This window comes from Oryza sativa, chromosome 7 (genome assembly GCF_034140825.1).
Source record: "Oryza sativa Japonica Group chromosome 7, ASM3414082v1".
NCBI classification, from domain to species: Eukaryota; Viridiplantae; Streptophyta; class Magnoliopsida; order Poales; family Poaceae; genus Oryza; species Oryza sativa.
The window spans coordinates 12,991,481-12,998,106 of NC_089041.1; the positions used below are offsets into that span (position 1 = coordinate 12,991,481).

At 42.9% G+C, this 6,626-nt stretch overlaps 1 long non-coding RNA gene across 1 annotated transcript; it reads left to right on the forward strand.

Moving 5' to 3' along the window:
* The first annotated feature begins 2,403 nt into the window (after nucleotides 1–2,403).
* On the forward strand, nucleotides 2,404–4,810 carry LOC136357200 (uncharacterized). Its single transcript, XR_010742384.1, has 3 exons — nucleotides 2,404–3,081; nucleotides 3,408–3,473; nucleotides 4,603–4,810. It is a non-coding gene; the product is annotated as an uncharacterized lncRNA (long non-coding RNA).
* Nucleotides 4,811–6,626: the final 1,816 nt, after the last annotated feature.

Below are 6,626 nucleotides of genomic sequence, written 5' to 3' on the forward strand. Positions count from 1 at the left end.
CTCCCTTTAGGGAACCTCAATGACGGCTCAATAATGCGACGCGAGAGGTTGTAAAGAAAGAGGTCTTGAAACTCCTACATGCCGGGATTATTTATCCCGTACCATACAGTGAGTGGGTTAGCCCAGTCCAGGTTGTGCCAAAGAAGGGAGGAATGACGGTCGTTGCAAATGCTCAAAATGAACTTATCCCGCAACGAACCGTAACCGGATGGAGGATGTGCATCGACTACAGGAAGCTTAACAAGGCTACGAAGAATGATCATTTCCCACTACCCTTCATTGATGAAATGTTGGAACGGCTGGCAAATCATTCTTTCTTCTGTTTCCTTGATGGGTATTCCGGGTATCATCAAATTCCCATCCATCCAGAGGACCAAAGTAAGACTACGTTCACATTTCCATACAACACCTATGCCTATCATAGGATGTCTTTCGAACTGTGCAACGCGCCTGCATCTTTTCAAAGATGTATGATGTCTATTTTCTCGGATATGATCGAGGACATTATGGAAGTCTTCATGGATGACTTATCTGTCTATGGAAAGACCTTCGGTCATTGTCTGCAGAATTTAGACAAGGTCTTACAACGATGCCAAGAGAAGGATCTGGTACTTAATTGGGAAAAGTACCATTTCATGGTCCGTGAAGGGATAGTTCTTGGCCACCGAGTGTCCGAACGAGGAATCGAAGTTGATCGTGCTAAAATCGATGTTATAGATCAGCTTCCTCCTCCTGTGAACATCAAGGGAATCCGCAGCTTCTTGGGACACGCCGGCTTTTATAGAAGGTTCATCAAGGACTTTTCTACAATCGCCCGACCTCTGACCAATCTGCTAGCCAAGGATGCACCCTTTGAGTTCGATGACACGTGCCTGAAATCTTTTGAAATCCTTAAAAAGGCACTTGTCTCTGTTCCAATCATTCAACCGCCTGATTGGACTCTGCCCTTCGAGATCATGTGTGATGCAAGCGATTTCGCCATTGGTGCAGTCTTGGGCCAAACCAAGGATAAAAAGCATCATGCAGTCTGTTACACTAGAAAAACTCTAACCAGAGCCTGGTTGAATTATGCTTCTACTGAAAAAGAGCTGCTCGCGGTTGTTTTTGCTATTGATAAGTTTAGATCTTACTTAGTGGGAGCTAAGGTAATAATTTATACTGATCATACTGCTCTAAAGTACCTACTCAGTATGAAAGATGCTAAGCCACATCTCTTAAGATGGATCTTGCTACTCCAAGAATTTGACTTGGAAATTATGGATAAGAAGGGAGTAGAAAATTCCGTAGCAGATCATTTGTTTAGGCTGCAGACCACTGACACACAGGAACAACCGATAAATGACTTCTTGAGAGATGACATGCTGATGACGGTTCGCGACTCCAACCCGTGGTATGCCAACATAGTAAACTATATGGTATCCATGTACATACCACCAGGGGAAAACTAGCGAAAGCTGAAGTACGAAAGTCGCTGTCATATATGGGATGAGCCATACTTATATCGAGTCTGTTTTGATGGCTTATGCCTCACCCTATGGTGGCCATTATGGTGCTTTCCGCACCCAGGCTAAGACTTGACAAAGTGGCTTCTTCTGGCCAACAATGTATGAAGACTCAAAAGAATTCGTTAGAAGATGCACAAACTGCCAGAGGCAAGGAGGAATCACTACTCAAGATGCAATGCCCCTCACATACAATTTGCAAGTCGAGATATTTGATGTTTGGGGTATAGACTTTATGGGACTTTTCCCTAAGTCTCGCAACTATGAGTACATTCTGGTGGCAGTCGACTATGTCTCCAAATGGGTTGAGGCTATGCCGTGCAGCGCCGCGGATGCGAAGCATGCCAAGAAGATGTTCACAGAAACCATCTTCCCAAGATTTGGTACCCCTAGGATGGTCATAAGTGACGGAGGTTCTCACTTCATTGACAAAACCTTCCGAGACCTCCTACGAGAGATGGGAGCCAAACACAATGTGGCCACTCCATACCATCCACAGACTAGCGGTCAAGCAAAAACATTAAACAAACAGATCAAGAATATTCTGCAAAATACGGTCAACAAAATGGGAACATGATGGAAGGATAGATTGCCGGACACACTTGTCACGCCCTAAAAATCGTCTAATGTAAAAATACATTGTTTAAATCATTTTTAGAAATTAAAATTAAAAGCCTACAAGCTAAACCCTAATTATCTAGGAAAATTTTCAACATAAAAATGAGCTAGATAAAATTTTATTAAATACTTTGCTTGTTCCTCTATTTTCTAGAATTTTCTGGGAATTGTTTGAGCAAGGGAAGTATTTTTAATAATTGGAACAACATTTCACAAATTATTTTAATTAAAAAGTTCAAAAAACCCTTCCTTAAGTGGTTGGGCCGTTTTTGGCCCAACTTTTTCCCCCTCCCGCGCAGCCGAGCCGGCCCAGCGCCGCCCAAGTCGGCTCAAGCCGAGCCGCCCGCCCCTCCTCTCATGGGACACCGACATGTGGGGCCCACATGTCGGGCCCTTCTCCTACCTCCGGCCGGCCGGCCTTGCTAGCCCGAGCCGCCCCTTTTCCCCTCCAAATCCACCTCGAATCCGGCCACCCCGAGTCCCTTTTTTTGAGGGGTTTTTATCCTCTCGTTCTCCTCTATCTTTAACCTCAAAAATCGGAGCAAATCGTTGAGTATTTTATCCGAATCGAACTCGTTTTCGAGTTTATCTCTAAAACCGAGTTTTTGATTTCCCGAGTCGATTTCTTGCGGGAGGAGTCCGATCTCTTCAATCCAAGGCTATATATAGGACCCCCTAGCCCTCCTCTTTCGTTTGCCCCATCACCCGTCCCCTCCCGTGCCCCGTAGCTCGCCGCCGACGCCGCCTAGCCTCGCCGTCGCCGCCGGCGATCTCCAGCCGCGCCGCCTCCGCCGTCGCCGTCGGTCGTCGCCACCGTCGTGGGCTTCACCACGCCGTAGGGAAGCACGGCCACCCTCTCCTTTCCGCCGCCGGCCGCCGTAGCCCGCTACCACCGCGCAAGCCGAGCCGCCGCCGCCATCCCCTCGTCACCGGCCGTCGTCGTTCGTCGGTAGACGTGTTGGTGAGCACCGTTGCGTTCATCTCGTCGTCCTCCACGTGTTCTTGTCCTCCTAATCCGCAGCCGGCCGCTCTATCTCCGGCGAGGTCGCCATCGTGGTTCGGCCGCCATTGATGAAGTCATCATGTCATCATCGGTTTTTTTCTTTTTCCCGTTTTTCTAATAGATTAAATCTTCGGAAAATCATAACTAAATAACCGTCGATCCGTTTTAGGTGGTTCAAGTTGCTAAATTTTTCTAAAACCGAGATCTACATGTTAAAAATATCCACATGTACTGTTTATGCTTGTTTTTATACTGTTTTGTTGATTTTTGTTTAATTGCTTTAGTTTCCGACGTTCCGGAGGAGAGTGTTTCCGTTGAGGAAGGTTCCGAAGCGTTTGCGGAAGCCCAAGGCAAGTCACACAGATCCCAAACAACCATTTGAGCATGTTGAACCCACTTAAAGCTATTATTTTATTTCAACTATGCATTGTTTTTGAATGTCATCGGGTGGTGAACCTTTTCCAATTAATTAATGGCCGAAGATGATCTTATTTTCCTATGGGTTATAATTTGATTAGCATGAACCTTATATGTTGGATTGGTTCAGCTAAATGCTATATGTAAGTTTGCTTAGCCATGCTTAGAAACATTAGCTAACTAAAGGGATTAATTATAAACTATGTTATATTATTATTAATTATGGTTACATTAAATGGTAGCTCACGATGGTTAATCGTGTGATGTTAATTAATTGATAATTAAAACCTGGTTAAGGTGGGTTGTGAGCATATGGTTTTGATGGTTGTGCTCATGACAATTAAGGACCGGTTCGCGAGCTACTTTTGTGAAACATTTATCGTGCCAACCACAAGCCAGCGTGGGCAACAGCTTTATCTTTTGTATAGCATGATTCATTATAGTGCGCCAGACTGTGAAGCGGCGAGAAGTCCGTGGGGGTCGCTGGGGAGTCCATTGCCTCTGGTTTTGAGGGGGAGATTATGATCCAGGAACGGTGCACTGCGGTGAGTTGTGTTGTGCAAGGGGTATTGTCACAGTTCCTTTCCGAGGTATCGTGGTGGTACTAAGGCGCATGGTAACATGTTGTGGGATTGTGTCTTGTGGGTACAGTGGTACACCTCTGATCAGAGTTTAATCTATTCGAATAGCCGTACCCGCGGTTATGGGTGAGTTGAGCAATGTTTTTCGTGATTAGTCTCACACTACTCATCAATGTTAATAATGTGATAATTAATTTGACTCCTGGTTTGGAATGGATAATTCCTAGTTTGGAGGTTTAATTTGTTCAACTGGGGTTGGTTGTTCAAATGTGGTTGGGCCTATGCAACATGGGTGTGTTGTATGGTGTTTATTTAATATTGATTAATTATACAACTGTTTTACTATTCTCTTAAATATTTGTTAAATGCTGTTATGCAAATGAGCTATATTATGCCATCCTTTGTTATCTTGTGCACTTGCATATTTGCTGTGTGGCTTGTTGAGTATGTTATGCTCATTCTTGCAATATTCAATCATCAGAAGAGGAGTATTTCAGCGAAGGTGATGATCTGAAGGATTGAGCTTGTTCTGGTTAAGATGCCTGTGGAGTGGAGTCGCCATAGCTGTTCCGTAGTTTGTTATAGTTTTATTTTTCCGCTGCGTAGAATGTTATTCTTTGAGAGGAACTATCCACCTCTGTAATAATTTATTATTTGTGAATATTAAATAGTTATTTATTTGTACTCTATTATCAATTTGTTATTGTGTGCCTCGGTTGATTCCTGGACGAGGGTTTAACACACATGTAAGCGTTTGGAATTTTGGATAGAAATTCCGGGCGTGACAACACTGTGGGCATACCGGACAGCATACAAGACACCCATTGGAATGTCGCCATATCAGGTAGTCTATGGGAAGTCATGTTGACTACCTGTAGAACTCGAGCACAGAGCATATTGGGCCATCAGGAACTGGAACATGGACTTTGAGGGAGCAGGAGAATGGAGAAAAATGCAAATTGCTGAACTTGAAGAATGGAGAGAGAAGGCTTACCACAACGTAAGGATATACAAAGAAAGGATGAAGCGCTGGCATGACAAAAGGATAAAGATCAAGAAATTCAAGTCAAGAGACAAAGTACTAATGTTCAACTCCAGGGTTAAGCTTTTTGGCCACTGAAAACTGCGCAGTAAATGGGAAGGACCGTTCGACGTCATCGACACCTCTTCGCACGGGGCAATCACACTCCGCGATGACTCAGGTTTTGAATAACTGTGGGGGAGATATCCCAGCTTCTGACGTGCATATACTCTGAAAATTGTTGAATCTCTGAACACCTAGAAGGAACTGAACTCAGCAGAAAATTGCAGAGGGATTAGGCACCAGAGTGGTTCGGCCGAACCAGTGTTGGCCCTAATTGCCCACAATTTTTACAGGTAAGTAGGTAAGCACGTCTATTATCTGTATATCTCTACCATGGTATAGTACTAGAGGTGAAAATTTAGGAAACACTTGGTTCAAGCATAAGTGAAAGATAAAATTTCCAACTAATGAAATTCTTCATATGATTGATCTTGTATAATCATTATTCTCAGCCGAACTTGTGCTTGTGAACAACCATCCATGTGTAGGGAACCTTATGCATCTAGGTAATTGCTTCATGTGAGATGATTTATGATGAAAGGAATTTTTGCAACTCTTGTTATGACTATTGGGAATTTGTTTTCAAAATAAAATTTGTTTTAAAAGCTCATTCCTCCAATTGACTTCATTTTATACCTACTAAGGCCATATGCAAGTATATCAATGATCAACCTTATTACGCATATTACTGCTTGACATTATATTGAGCTTTGTCAAATTTGTGTGACTCGTGTTAGATATCTTTCATACTCTCATGATCAAGGGGTCAATTTCACTTTCATTTCCACATACATGATAAAAAGCTAAGCTTCTACACTGGAAGTTGGCTTCTCACGAAAAATTCCATTCGAATAAACTCCTACATTAGACTATGCTTTCTTGTCCTAGAAAAGTTTTTGGTAAAAAGAAAATGAGAAAAGCAGGGAAAGGCATGGCTATGAAATAAAAAGAGAAGGAGGAAAAAAAGAGAACAAAACTTGCTCTCGAAACATTGAGCATGATGAGAAGAAAATATAGCCATGCCCCTTCCATAATCATGCCAAAAGAAGGAGAAAGTGTAGGAAAAAGGGAGAATCATTTCTTTATGCCACCATTTCACAAAATATTTTACTTTTCCATTTCTCACCACACATAAAGACCCCTGATCTAGGAGTATGACTGATGATCTTATTAAGTCCGTAATTTTGGCTTTGCAATATATATTTGATGCAGGTATGTCACAATTTGTCCCACCGAGCTCCACGTATCAGCCTTAGAATAGAGGTATATTCTGGCACTCTTTGCCCTGGTAAGGATCAAAAAAGAAAATCCTTGAGAGATAAGAGAGAAAGTCAATATAAGGAAAAGAGCTGGTTTGCGAAAATTCATAAAAATCCCATGAGTCTGACAGAGAAGCAAGAAGGACTGGAATCAGGATCATT